This window comes from Ctenopharyngodon idella, chromosome 16 (assembly GCF_019924925.1).
Source record: "Ctenopharyngodon idella isolate HZGC_01 chromosome 16, HZGC01, whole genome shotgun sequence".
Lineage (NCBI taxonomy): Eukaryota > Metazoa > Chordata > Actinopteri > Cypriniformes > Xenocyprididae > Ctenopharyngodon > Ctenopharyngodon idella.
In genome coordinates, this window is record NC_067235.1 from 8,116,453 (window position 1) to 8,131,194 (window position 14,742).

The 14,742-nt window shown below is 41.7% G+C and overlaps 1 protein-coding gene and 1 long non-coding RNA gene across 4 annotated transcripts in view; one reads left to right on the forward strand and one right to left on the reverse strand.

The window, feature by feature from the left end:
- Positions 1-2,376, forward strand: part of LOC127497970 (uncharacterized) — a 351,488-nt gene extending 349,112 nt beyond the window's left edge. Inside the window, exon 3 of the mRNA XM_051866826.1 lies at positions 1,781-2,376. The gene's annotated coding sequence lies outside the window, so the exon portion shown is untranslated. The remainder of the gene's footprint in view (positions 1-1,780) is intronic.
- LOC127497975 (uncharacterized) overlaps positions 1-14,742 on the reverse strand; it is a 393,949-nt gene that overhangs the window by 344,980 nt on the left and 34,227 nt on the right. For 2 of the 3 annotated variants that reach the window (XR_007925718.1, XR_007925717.1), the window contains exon 2: positions 2,947-3,537. This is a non-coding gene — a long non-coding RNA (uncharacterized LOC127497975). Of the gene's footprint in view, positions 1-2,886; positions 3,538-14,742 lie in introns of all 3 variants that reach the window. The other variant, XR_007925716.1, reaches the window with a different exon arrangement.

Below are 14,742 nucleotides of genomic sequence, written 5' to 3' on the forward strand. Positions count from 1 at the left end.
TATTGGCGATTCTATTACACGGAACGTGAAAATAGAGACACCAGCCACCATAGTCACATGTTTGCCAGGAGCCAGAGCACCTGACATCAAAGCAAATTTAAAAGTGCTGGCTAATGCTAATCGTAAATACTCTAAGATTATTATTCACGTCGGCACTAATGATGTTTGACTTCGGCAGTCGGAGATCACTAAAACTAACATTAAAGAGGTGTGTGAACTCGCAAGTACAATGTCAGGAGAAGTAATTTGCTCTGGCCCCCTTCCTGTTCGTCGGAGTGATGAGATAGTTAGCAGATTATCATCACTCAATGGCTGGCTGTCTAAGTGGTGTCTGCAAAATAATATAGGTTTCATAGACAATTGGAAAAGCTTTTGGGGCAGACCTGACCTGTTGAAAAGAGATGGTATTCATCCCTCCCAGGATGGTGCTGCTCTTCTCTCTAGTAATATGGCACATAGTCTTAGAACTGAAACATGACAAACTGGGGCCCAAGTCAGGAAGCAGACAGACTGGCTAAACCGACCGTCTGCTAGCTGCCTCACGTTACAGAAGTCAGATTATTCAGATAACTCCCAACACATAGAAACTCTTACATCTAGATATTTTCAAATAGAGACTGTGTCTGTACCCCGAATTAGTAAAAACAAAAAATTTCCAAACCCATTTAATGGTAAAAATTTAATTGATGTTCAACAAATAAAAAATAGAGATAATAATGCTAAACAAATGATAAAACTCAGGTTGTTAAATATTAGATCCCTTTCTTCAAAATCACTTATTGTTAATGATATTATCAAAGATAATAATCTAGATGTGCTGTGTTTGACGGAAACTTGGCTAAAACCAGACGATTACATTACTTTAAATGAGTCTAGTCCTCAAGGTTATGATTATTGACACAATGCCCGTCAGAAAGGCAAAGGGGGAGGTGTTGCTGTAATCTATAGTAATATTTACAGTATTAGTCAAAAGTCTTTCAAATATAATTCCTTCGAAGTGATGGTACCTTACGTAACATTATGTAGGTTGACATTTGTGCTGGCTACTGTATACAGGCCACCAGGACACCATACAGACTTTAATCAAAGAATTTGCTGACTTTCTGTCGGAGTTAGTATTGGCTGCAGATAAAGTCCTTGTTGTTGGTGATTTTAATATCCATGTAGATAATAAAAAAGACGCATTAGGATTGGCATTTGCAGATATTCTAAACTCTATTGGTGTTAGACAACATGTGTCAGGACCCACTCATTGTCGTAATCATACCTTAGATCTAATATTGTCACATGGAATCGATATTGATGCTGTTGAAATTCTGCAGCAGAGTGACGACATCTCAGATCATTATCTAGTCTCGTGTATACTACATTTAGTCAAGGCGGCTAAACTGCCTCCATGCCATAAATATGGTAGAACCATCACTTCTACCACTAAAGATCACTTTATAAATAATCTTCCTGATCAGTTTCATCGCCTTAGCATACCAGAAACCTCGATGTTGTAACAGAAACTATTGCCCGTCTTTTCCAGCACATTAGACTCAGTTGCTCCTTTGCGCTTAAAAAAGATTAAGGAAATGAATCCAATGCCATGGTACAATGAGCACACTCGGGCCCTAAAGTTAGCAGCCAGAAAAATGGAGCGCAGCTGGAAGAAAACAAAACTAGAAGTATTTCGCATTTCGTGGAGAGAGAGAATGATTGAGTACAGAAAGGCCTTAAAATCTGCTAGATCTGCTTATTTTTCAAAACTTTTAGAAGAAAATAAACACAACCCTAGGTATTTATTTGATACAGTGGCTAAATTAACAAGAAATAAAGCTTCAACTTCTGATGTTTCCAAAGAGCACAGCAGTAATGACTTTATGAACTTCTTTACTTGCAAGATTGATAATATTAGAGAGAAAATTATAACCATGCAACCGTCTATTACAGTATCGCGTCAGATAGTGCATTGTAGTGTCCCTGAGGAAAAATTCAATTCATTTACTGCTTTAGGAGAGGAAGAATTGTCTAAACTTGTTAAATCATCAAAATCAACAACATGTATGTTAGACCCTATACTGACTAAGCTATTGAAAGAAATGCTTCCAGAGGTTATAGATCCTCTTCTTAATATCGTCAATTCATCTTTATCACTAGGATACGTACCAAAAACTTTTAAGCTGGCTATTATTAAACCTCTTATTAAAAAACCACAACTTGATCCTAGAGAATTAGTCAATTACAGGCCGATCTCAAATCTCACTTTTCTGTCAAAAATACTAGAAAAGGTAGTATCATCACAACTATGTTCCTTTTTTAGAAAGAAATAGTATCTGTGAGGATTTCCAGTCAGGATTTAGACCGTACCATAGTACTGAGACTGCTCTCATTAGAGTTACTAATGATTTGCTCTTACCATCAGATCGTGGTTGTATCTCTCTATTAGTGTTACTGGATCTTAGTGCTCCATTTGACACTATTGATCACAATATTCTTTTAAATAGACTCGAAAATTATGTTGGCATTAGTGGAATTGCATTGTCATGGTTCAAATCATATTTATCTGACCGTTATCAGTTTGTAGTAGTAAACGAAGAGATGTCATATCAATCACAAGTTCAATATGGAGTACCGCAAGGCTCAGTACTAGGACCGTTGCAGTTCACTCTGTACATGCTACCCTTGGGAGATATCATTAGGAAGCATGGCGTTAGTTTTCATTGTTACGCTGATGATACTCAACTCTATATTTCTTCGCGCCCTGACGAAACTTACCAATTCACAAAATTAACAGAATGCATAGCTGATATAAAAAATTGGATGACCAGTAATTTCTTACTACTAAATTCAGAAAAAACAGAGATTCTAATTTTTGGACCAAAAACTTCTTCACGTAATAACCTAGAATACTGTCTAACACTTGATGGCTGCTCTGTTAAGTCTTCGTCGTCACTTAGGAACCTGGGTGTGCTCTTTGATACCAATCTTTCATTTGAAGGCCATGTTACTAGCATCTGTAAAACCGCATTCTTCCATCTTAAAAATATATCTAAACTACGACATATGCTCTCAATGAAAAATGCAGAACAGTTAGTTCATGCGTTCATGACCTCAAGGCTAGATTACTGTAACGCTCTACTGGGTGGTTGTTCTGCTCGCCTGATAAATAAACTACAGCTCGTACAAAATGCAGCAGCTAGAGTTCTTACTAGAACTAGGAAGTATGACCATATTAGCCCAGTTCTGTCAACACTGCATTGGCTTCCTGTTAAAAATCGTATAGATTTTAAAATCTTGCTAATTACTTACAAAGCACTAAATGGTTTAGCTCCCCAGTACCTGAGCGAGCTCCTAATTCATTATAGTCCTTCACGTCTATTGCGATCTCAGAATTCAGGCCAGCTGATAATACCTAGAATATCAAAATCAACTGCAGGTGGTAGATCCTTCTCCTATTTGGCACCTAAACTCTGGAACAATCTTCCTAGCATTGTTCGGGAAGCAGACACACTCTGTCAGTTTAAATCTAGACTAAAAACGCATTTCTTTAACCTGGCATACACATAACACATTACCAATTTATATTTTCAAATCCGTTAAAGGATTATTAGGCTGCATAAATTAGGTCAGCCGGAACCGGGAACACTTCCTATAACGCCTGATGTACTTGTTACATCAGAAGAAGAATGGCATCTACGCTAATATTAGTCTTTCTGGTTATCCCGAGGTTCACCGTAGTCAACCGGATCCGGGCCGTATCCAGGTGAGGGCAAGGACCTGCACCTTGACACGACCACAACGCAGCCCTGAAGTATCAGCAGAGATTGAGTCAACTAGATCATCCACTGTGAGGGCCTCATCGACACGACAGCCACGACACAGTTCCTCAACAACCGTCCATACCGCTGTGATGAATACGATCCTCAATTGGATGGAACTGGAATAAATACTTTGAATGTTGCGATCCTGTCGGACTTATGATAGCTACCTGAATCGTAACAAAGCACTGTTGGCCAGAGGAGAACTGGCCCCCCGACTAAGCCTGGTTTCTCCCAAGGTTTTTTTCTCCATTTAAACACCTATTTGCCACTTGTCTGCCACCTGATGTCACCTGATGGAGTTTGGGTTCCTTGCCGCTGTCGCCTTTGGCTTGCTTAGTTGGGGACACTTGACATTTGACTTGACATTTGATATTCAACAGTGCTTTGATCTGCCTGCATTGACACTATTCTTTTAAGAGCTGCTGTGCAGCCAAATAATGTACCAGTTATCAATGTAAAGCTGCTTTGACACAATCTACATTGTAAAAAGCGCTATATAAATAAAGGTGACTTGACTTGACTTGACTATTAATTTGATACGGTGGCTAAATTAATGAGAAATAAGGCTTCAACTTCAGACATTTCCAAACAGCACAGCAGTAATTTCTTTATTTGCAAGATTTTCTCTCCCTATTAGAGAGAAAATTATAACCATGCAACTGTCTACTATGCATCAGACATCCTGCTATCGACCCCCTGAGGAACAATTCCATTCATTCTTTGCTATAGGAGAGGAAGTATTGTCTAAATTTGTTAAATCATCAAAATCAGCAACATGTATGTTAGACCCTATACTGACTAAGCTACTGAAAGAGATGCTTCCAGAAGTCATATTTCCTTTTCTTAATATCATTAATTCATCATTGTCATTAGGATATGTACCAAAAACATTTAAGCTGGCTGTTATTAAAAATCTAATTAAAAAACGCAACTTGATCTTAGAGAACTAGTTAATTACAGACTGATCTCAAATCTCCCTTTTCTGTCAAAAATACTAGGAAAGGCAGTATCCTCATAACTATGTTCCTTTTTAGAAAGAAATAGTATCTGTGTGGATTTCCTGTCAGGATCATAGTACTGAGACTGCTCTAATAGAGTTCACCCTGTACATGCTACCCTTGATATCTTTAGGAAGAATGGCGTTAGTTTTCACTGTTACACTGATGATACTCTATATTTCTTCATGCCCTGACAAAACATACCAGATCATAAAATTAACAGAATGCATAGTTGATATAAAAATTGGATGACTAGTAATTTCCTACTACTTAAGGGGATAGTTTACCCAAAAATGAATATTCTGATACTCTAAGACCCCAGAAGTTTTAATTATTGAACCAAAAACCTCCAAACGTAATAACCTAGAATACTGTCTAACACTTGATAGCTGCTCTGTCAAGTCTTCATCATCATGTGCACTATGTTACCAATCTTTCATTTGAAAGCCATATTGCTAGTATCTGTAAAACTAGATTTTTCCATCTTAAATATATATCAAAATTACAACATATGCTCTCAATGACAAATGCAGAAAAGTTAGCTTATGCATTCATGACCTCAAGGCTAGATTACTGTAATGCTCGACTGGGTGGTTGCCCTGCAAGCTTAATAAACACACTCCAGCTGGTCCAAAATGCAAGAGCTAGAGTTCTTACTAGAACTAGGAAGTATGCCCATATTAGCCCAGTTCTTTCAACACTGTATTGCAGGGTTATTCAACTGGCGGCCCACGGGCCAAATCCGGCCCACCAATCATCTTCATCCAGCCCAAGGGCACCCCAGCCTCCCTCCTCCTCTTTTCCTGGCGGTTCGGCTAAATTTGGTTAGATATGTGGCCGCAGTGGCACCTGCAGCTGTACGGCTATATACTCACTGTTCATACCATGTACGCTCCTCCGACTGACCTGAGAAAGGCTTTCCGTGCAAATATTTCAGCGGTTATTAGGTGTGACCCGTATTTCTGTCGACTGAACTAGTGATACCAATCATTTGTGAATTACTCATTCTTTTGGCTCAAATTTTTCTTTTCTGAGAATTGGCCAAGCGTGCTTGCATAACGATCCGAAACGATTTGGCACAGATTTTCAGCCCAGCCCAGTGGATAACAAAACAAAAGCTTAAAGAATAGCTGCGTTTATTCCCGGTCCCGGATACCATTATTAATCAGCGCTACGACATGTAGTGAGAAGCATTTACAAACCACAAATCACTCGATGATTAAACTAGTTTTAAATCGGATGAAACAGCCTCAACATTCCCAACAAGACTGATGAGGAGAAACGTTTTGCCATGAACGAAGTTAGAAGACTTTTAAATCCCAAAATCACCACCCTTACAAACATTTACCATGAATGAACTGTAGTAATTTACCATGGTTTGTGGAAATGTGAAATATTTATATTGAATACAATGTTATAGCCATTTATAATGCAATATATTTATTAGGTGGGTAGGGGAAAATAATAATTCATTTCTTTGTGAAGGTGTGTATAGTTTTTACCTGTGTTTAGGCGTTGTTTATAGGCCTATATAACATATAATATAATATCATTTGACAGTGGTAGTGAGTAGCCATGTATGGTTTTACCTGGAGCTCCCATGATTAGGGAAGGTTATCGTGACACCCTTACTATGTGCCTCCTCTCTTGTGAGGCTTTTATAAAGTGGGTAACATTTAGAACGAAATATCACCTGTAGTGAAGGGCAGTTGGTTTTCTAGGCCACCGCTCATCTGAGCTCCAGATAGTTGATATGTCAGGTGCTCAGACCTTCGGGGCCGCCCTGATAATCCTTCTGGTTAAGTGAGTTGGCTTCCTCTCGTTGAAGAGAGTCATTTTGCTGAAGCCACCGCTCTGATGAGCTCCAGGTAATATCATGATTTGAGGTGTATGGCCTTTGTTAGGCCCCCTTGATGCCTTCCCTAGGTCGAGAGAAGTGGTTTCCTCTCGCTGTGAGAGTAAAAGGTGATATGCTGAAGCCTCCGCTCCCCCGAGCTCCAGATATATCATGACTGTAGGTGTCGGCCCTCTCCGGGCCGCCTTAACATTACCCTGTGGTGAGTGAGCTGGCTTCCTCTCGTTTGAGAGTCTCTATTCAAAGCTACTGCTCCAGGTGGTGAGTTCACCTGTGTGTTGTGAGCCGGCCTCCTTTCTTTAGAGTTGTTAGGCTGAAGTCTTCGCTCCATTGAGCTCCATGACTGCGTGTGTGTGTCGGCCCTTCTTCTTGGGCCACCCCTATATCTGGTCTAGGCTAGTACCTTAGGAGTGTCTTTTAGACAGAGGTGGTTATGCTGTAGCTTTTCCGCCTCCTAGCATACCGTAGCTCGGAGTAGGCTACTCCTAGGAGAGCCTCTCCAGCTTAGGACTGGCAGCTAGTGATCCTAGTACGCCTTCTGCATTATTAATGCGAATGTAACACAGTTTGTATGTACGGGAAGAAGGAGACGGGAACTGGCGAACGTTCAAACAAAAAAAGTAATTGCCGGCAGACCCTCACGGACGTCTGCCGGCCACACAAACATAATAAAACATAACATAAAATCCAGGCCTGGTCTCACATCCTTCACTGTTGTCGCTCCTCCTTTTATGCTTCTGAAGCTCCGTGAGTGATACGAGACCAGTGCAACGCATAGCTGTAGCAGGCTTTACAGCCTCCTTAATTTGCCTAGGCTGAGCTGAGACTCCTCTTGATATTAGAGTAAAGCGATATGCTGAGCTTCATTTCCCTAGTGGTGTTAGGTACAGACAGACAGCCAGGTGTTGTAGTCTTTCATAGAAAGCCTCCCCGGTGGTTATCCTTGAGCGTTGTTAGACTTCCTCTCATTTAAAGAGTGGAAAGCACTATGCTGAAGTCTCAAAAGCTCCTTGATTATTATCAAGTCGCTGGGTCGAGTGTTGCAGGCCCTTCCTGTGGAATTTCTTCCTGTTGAGGCCTCCATTCCTCCAGAGCTGAGCTCAGATGGTCATTCTCATCTTGGAGCAAGAATTTTTGCTCAGGCTTTCACCCTTGAGCCCTTTCTCGGGTTTAGCTCACTTCGCTCCCAGAGCTCTGTGCCCCTTATGTGCCCATCACCAGTGATGCTCAGGTTGAGCGTATCGAGTACTCCCTCCTTTCAGGGTGAGTTGAGCACCCTCCCTTAGAGCTCGGGCATTAGCCCTGGGTCTGTGGCTGTGTTAAGCTAGAGTAGTAGGCCCTATCTGAGGCCTCCTCGTAAGCCCGGTCGCATAGATTTGTACTCCCCTTGTTTTAAGGGTAGAAAGCGATATGCTGAGTACATGGCTCGTGATGGCAATGCAAACGAGTATTCCAAGCCTGCAATACCTCTAGTGGCTGTTTCTGCTGGAGTTAGATTTGCTACCAAGTAGTTGGCCCTCCTTGGGTCTCCTTGAGAGTGATCCTCCGGGTTGAGCTGGGTTCCTGAGTGTCCTAATTCCCTAGAGTTGAGCAGACAATTATCAGGTAGCTCAGGCTCCAGTGGAGCCTTCCTGATACTAGCCCTAGAATTTTAGATCTGCTAGCAAGTAGTTGGCCCTCAAGCGGGCCACCTTGAAGGCGATCCTCTGGGTCGAGTAGCTCCTTAGCATTTCCAGCTAAGTTAGTATCCTGACTCCCTAGAGTTATATCAGAGTGTAGGCTCTTCAGGAGCCTCCCTGGTACTTGCGTTGAGCTTGGTCAATACTCGTCTCGGTTGAGTCTAGTTGGTACTCCCCTCGCATTGAGGGTCATCCCTTAGAGTACAGCGCTTGCGAGTTCTGGTCGGAAGTTTGGTAGATCAGTATTTTAGGCTGTAGGTCTCTTGTGTGGGTCGTCATATAGAGGACCTCATCCCCTGAATTGGTCTTAAAGGTTTAAGAGATTATTTTAGTAAGAACTCCCTTGGTAGATCAGCTCCTGTTGGAGCTGGAGGTATGCCTCTCATTAGGGACCCTGTGTAGAGTACTCAGCCTCCAGAGTGCCTTGTTTAAAAAGTGCTCTGTAGATCCTACGTTGAGCAGAGTAACTCCCCTCGATTGCAAGGGTTTTATGTGCTATGCTGAGTCCTGCTCCCCAGGATGCCAAGTCTCTACGATCCGGTCTGAGTTGGTTACTGCCAGTTTGCAGTCCCTCTTTCTGGATGCCTCCTCTGGAGGCAAGTGCTTTAGAGACTTTAGGTAACAGACAGGTTGCTGGCCAGACTAGGTTACTAAAGCAGGACCAGGTCAGCCTCCCTGGTGGCATTAGGGGTAGACTATGCTCCCCTGAGAAGTGACTGGCCGGGGCTCCTTTCGGCTCCCTGGCCACATTCCCTTAAAGGGACCCCTTCTGTTTGAAGTTGTTGGTTCCAAGCCTTTAAGCGGCCTTGGTAGGCCTCTGGATATTTCTGGGGGCCTCTTTGAGGCTTATAGCTTGGGTGTTGGCCATAGGGAATGGTGTCACTGGCAGCCTATTAGACCCGTAGGAGGAGTGATTTTGGCATTTCTTTTAAAATCTGTTTTTTGTCACAGCCATTCTTTGGCATGCACTCCCCTCAGCATGGCGGCGTGGGTATTTCGTTCCCCATAGCTTGTTAGACGCAGTACGAGTTCCCTTTCGAAAGGGAACATCTCAGGTTACGCATGCAACCATGGTTCCCTGAGAACAGGGAACGAGACACTGCGTCTCCCGGCCATACTCGGGGCCGCCTGCTGAACAGTCCCTTCAGACGATAAGTGGAATACTTGTTCTCTAGGCGCCCTTTATGTGCGTTTGGGTTGCACTAGTAGTGACGTCATAGGCTGTCGCCGGCCAATACGATTGTCGTGATTTGATAGCGTTTCAGACACCGTTTCCCGCGGAGGCGTTCCCCATAGCATGTTAGACGCAGTGTCTCGTTCTCTGTTCTCAGGGAACCATGGTTACATGCGTAACCTGAGACACGTTCTTTGGCTTATTGACTGCCATTGGCATAACCACAACAAAACCATAGTTAAATTATGGTTTTTGTAGCAAAACCATGGTTAGTTCGTGGTTACCATGGAATGCCTACTAGAACCATGTTTTTTTTTTTTTTTTCATTTTATTCGTAGTAAAACCATGGTTAATTTGAAAGGTTTAAATCTAGCCTAAAAACACATCTGTTTAACCTGGCATACACATTATCACATTTCTATATTTCACATTCTTTAAAGGATTGTTAGGCTGCATAAAAAATAAATACACTTGATGTACTTGTCGTAAGAAGAATGGCATCTATGCTAATATTAGTCTCTCTGTTTATCCCGAGGTTACCGTAGTCAGCCGTATCCGGTGCATATCCAGATCAGATGGTGGAACTCCACCTAGACCTGACCACAATGCAGCCCTGAATGTCAGCAGAGATCCTGTCAACTAGACAATCCCCTTTGAAGGCCTCCTTGACATGACAGCCACTGGCACAGATCCTCAGCAAAGACCACAAGAACCAGACAAGTCCTCTGCACAGAACTATGAACAGCTTCATCTCCATACTGCCGTGATGAATCCGATCTTCAAGCAAAAGGAACTGGATGAAATATTTGAATGCTACCGAACCACAATCTGAATTCTAACTTGTGATGCAGCCTGAATCATAATCACACCGTGTTCATTCATTGGCTAGAGGAGAACTGCTGTACAGTGCATCTGGAAAGTATTCACAGCGCTTCACTTTTTCCACATTTTATGTTACAGGCTTATTCCAAAAGGGATTAAATTCATTATTTTCCTCAAAATTCTACAAACAATACCCCATAATGACAACGTGAAAGAAGTTTGTTTGAAATCTTTGCAGATTTATTAAAAATAAAAAAATAAAAAAATAAAACAATCACATGTACATAAGTATTCACAGCCTTTGTCATGATACTCAAAATTGAGCTCAGGTGCATCCTGTTTCCACTGATCATCCTTGAGATGTTTCTACTTGATTGGAGTCCACCTGTGGTAAATTCAGTTGATTGGACATGATTTGGAAAGGCACACACCTGTCTATATAAAGTCCCACAGTTAACAGTGCATGTCAGAGCACAAACCAAGCCATGAAGTCCAAGGAATTGTCTGTAGATCTCCGAGACAGGATTGTATCGAGGCACAGATCTGGGGAAGGGTACAGAAAAATTTCTGCAGCATTGAAGGTCCCAGTGAGCACAGTGGCCTCCATCATCTGTAAATGGAAGAAGTTTTGAAAAAACAGGGTTCTTCCTAGAGCGGTGTAACGATCGGCCCAATCGGTCGAGTTTACATGGATTAAAATGGGGTCAGATTAAACTGTGTGATCTTTTGGAGTGTTCAAAAAGATGAGACAGACAACAGAAATAAAGTAAATAAATAAAGTGTATTTACAATTTTCACATGGAACTTAAAACAACACAATAAAACTAGAATAACTTAAGCTGTTTAAAAGCGTGGAGTCCATTAGCACCATACCCTAAAACAGTCCTTAAGAGTCCTAGTAGTGTCACAGTCACTGTCTGTCTCACCTTCCCCGGACTCCACTTCCCAGCATCCCTCTGGTTCCTCACCTGCACTCAGTCACCAATCACCTGCACCTGCAAGCCATCCACTCATCAAACACACACTATAAAGACTCTCACTCGCTACACCACGGTGTTTGGTCTCGTCAATGGAAAGCACAACGTCTATTGCAAGCACTACGTCTCGTGTACCTGGACTCCTTACCTATTACTTACCTGTTACTCACCCTTCACCTGCAAAGACATTCATCTATTAACTCTCCAGCTAAGTCACTGTTCCAAAGTGCTTGTTCATTGACTCACCCATATTCTTCATTGCCAGTGTCTATGCCTCTGTTTAAATAAACACCTGTTGATTCACTTACCTGTCTGCCTCCGTCTGTGTGCCTGACAAGTAGCGTGCTGAAAGTCCCAATGTCAAAGTGTCCACCGGTGTATATACAAAGTCCACAGAAGTAGGGATGGGTAGTTCGACACCCATATCGACACACGTCTCGAGTTTTCGACACACTAGTGCTCCGAAACAGTGTTCCGGAGCATTGCTTGAAATGAGGCTGTCACGTGACCTGTGGAAATGAAGCTTCGTTATCTCACTGACACGTCACATCGGGCTCAAACGAATGAATATTTTCTAAAGCTGGGGACGCGATTAATAAAAAAAGAGCCGCTTAAGGTCCAGCACAGTGAAACAAATAATATTCTTGAATAAAAATATGAAATTGCATTTATATTTGTGCATTTGTTTTTTTGTTTTTTAACAATGTGCATGTTTGTGTTGTTTTGTAAGGAACACAAAAATGGTGCAATGAAAAAAATCACAGACCTAATTTATTGGTGTATTAAACATTCTATTTAGAAGGTGAAAAGATACAAGTTTGATGTGAGTAAAAATGAACAGAAAGTCTTTATTGTCACTGTATTATGCAAAATGCAATGAAATTTCGCTGCACACACACGCACCGCCATCTTTCTAATATGGTTATTAAATGTACAAATAAACCTTACAATGACATCCCAACGAACAAAACTGAATGACACAGGTGGTGTAGTAATTTTTATTGACCACCAGAGGGCGAGGTAGAGCACTGTTTCAAAAGCTTCGAAGCACTGACGTAGTTTGTTGTAAAAGCCTTACTGTTTCAAAAGCCTTATTCGGCACATCCCTACACAGAAGTGATAATCCAATGAAAGTGATGTGGTGTGCTGGAAAGGTAAGTCCTTAAAAACAACTCTGCAATCCAGCTTGTGGTCTTTGATTAATGACCCTCTTTGTTTGCCATGCTGCCTCCTTTATGCCGGCTTATTTCCTGATTCCTGTCATGTGATCAGTCACATGACAGGCAGACCCAGACTCATTTAAAGACATACACACATTAAAACCAATAATAGGAAAAATGGACTAAAAAACATGTAAACCAATTAAAACTCTATTATACATAAAATCATTGTAATAAATAGAGCGGTAAAACATGTATTTTATGTGACAGTGTCACAGCGGGCCGCCCGGCCAAACTGAGCGATCGCGGTGAGAAGGACCTTAGTCAGGGAGGTGATCAAGAACCCGATGGTCACTCTGACAGAGCTCCAGCGTTTCTCTGTGGAGAGAGGAGAACCTTCCAGAAGAACAACCATCTCTGCAGCACTCCACCAATCAGGCCTGTATGGTAGAGTGGCCAGACGGAAGCCACTCCTCAGTAAAAGGCACATGACAGCCCGCCTGGAGGACTCTCAGACCATGAGAAACAAAATTCTCTGGTCTGATGAAACAAAGATTGAACTCTTTGGCCTGAATACCAAGCGTCATGTCTGGACGAAACCAGGCACCGCTCATCACCTGGCCAATACCATCCCTACAGTGAAGCATGGTGTTGGCAGCATCATGCTGTGGGGATGTTTTTCAGCGGCAGGAACTGGGAAACTAGTCAGGATTGAGGGAAAGATGAATGCAGCAATGTACACAGATATCCTTGATGAAAGCCTGCTCCAGAGCACTCTGGACCTCAGACTGGGGCGAAGGTTCATCTTCCAACAGGACAACGACCCCAAGCACACAGCCAAGATAACAAGTGGCAACGGGACAACTCTGTGAATGTCCTTGAGTGGCCAACTTTCATAACTTTCATACAAAATTCTTCCTTTGAGTCAGAGGCAGGCAGCTACTAAAGCATCACCATGTCCAAAATTATCATTGGTTTGACCACGTCGACATGTCATCCCACCAAGATACCTAAATGACTTTTACATTGATTATCCAGTGCAAAGTCAGCCACTTCATTCTGACAATGTGCAGCCCACAAAAGGTGCCACTTGACCTCCACCACGTAAAAAGTCTGCGCTTAATGAGTTCCAAAGTACTGAAAGCTGACCATAACCAATGAAAGGTAAGACTGGATCAAATGAAAGGAGCTTATTTGTTGAGAGATATCAAGGCTTACTTCTGCCACAGTCTCGGATTCAGACTTCTCCAATGCAAATGCTTAAAGGGTTAGTTCACCCAAAAATGAAATTTCTGTCACATTCATTTTATTCCAAACCTGTAACAAATTAAGATATTTCTGATGAAATCCAAGAGGTTTCTGATCACCCTATGCACAGCCATAACAAATCATAACAAATTTCAAGGCCCAGAAAGGGAGTAAAGACATCGTTAAAATAGTCCATGTGACCTCAGTGGATTTACCTTAATGTTATGAAGCAATGAGAATACTTTTTTGTGCGCAAAAACAAAAATAACGACTTTTTTCAACATTTTTCTTCTCTTCCTTTTCAGTCTACTACGGTTCTACAGTCTCAAAAATGCATTTTTTTTTTTAAATTTCCCCAGTTCTCTAAATTACAGACATAGTGTAACCAATCCCCTCAAGCATATCATTAACTATACTGTGAAGCAGGGGGGTCTCAAGAGAAGCCAGGTTATCCCGGTATATTTTTCTGTTGATATGAAAAGTCGAGTACATTTAGCAATATAGTGGGTGAATTATGTATATGATGTATTTTTAGAAGGCAGCTGTCTGACTTAACATTAGCAACACATTATTAGCTGTTTGATAACTTAGTCAAGCCAAAGTCTAATCATATGAATTACCGTTATGTGTCTGATTTTGAGAGCAATACATAAAACACTCAATGAGTGGATCAGATATTCTGAGCTGGTGTGACTGAGTGGAGATAGAGACTAATATGCATATTCATGGCTCCGCATATACTAGAGTTACATTCAAGCTATTTTAAAAATTATTTTCACAGGAAAAAAATGTTTCAATATGTCATTTTGGTGATCAAAGATGAGTTTTAAAGGGGACCTATTATGCCCCATTTTACAAGATGTAAAATAAGTCTCTGATGTCCCCAGAGTGTGTATGTGAAGTTTTAGCTCAAAATACCCCACAGATAATTGTTTATAGCATGTTAAAATTGCCACTTTTTGGGGGTGAGCAAAAACACGCAGTTTCAGTGTGTTCCCCTTTAAATGCAAATGAGCTGCTGCG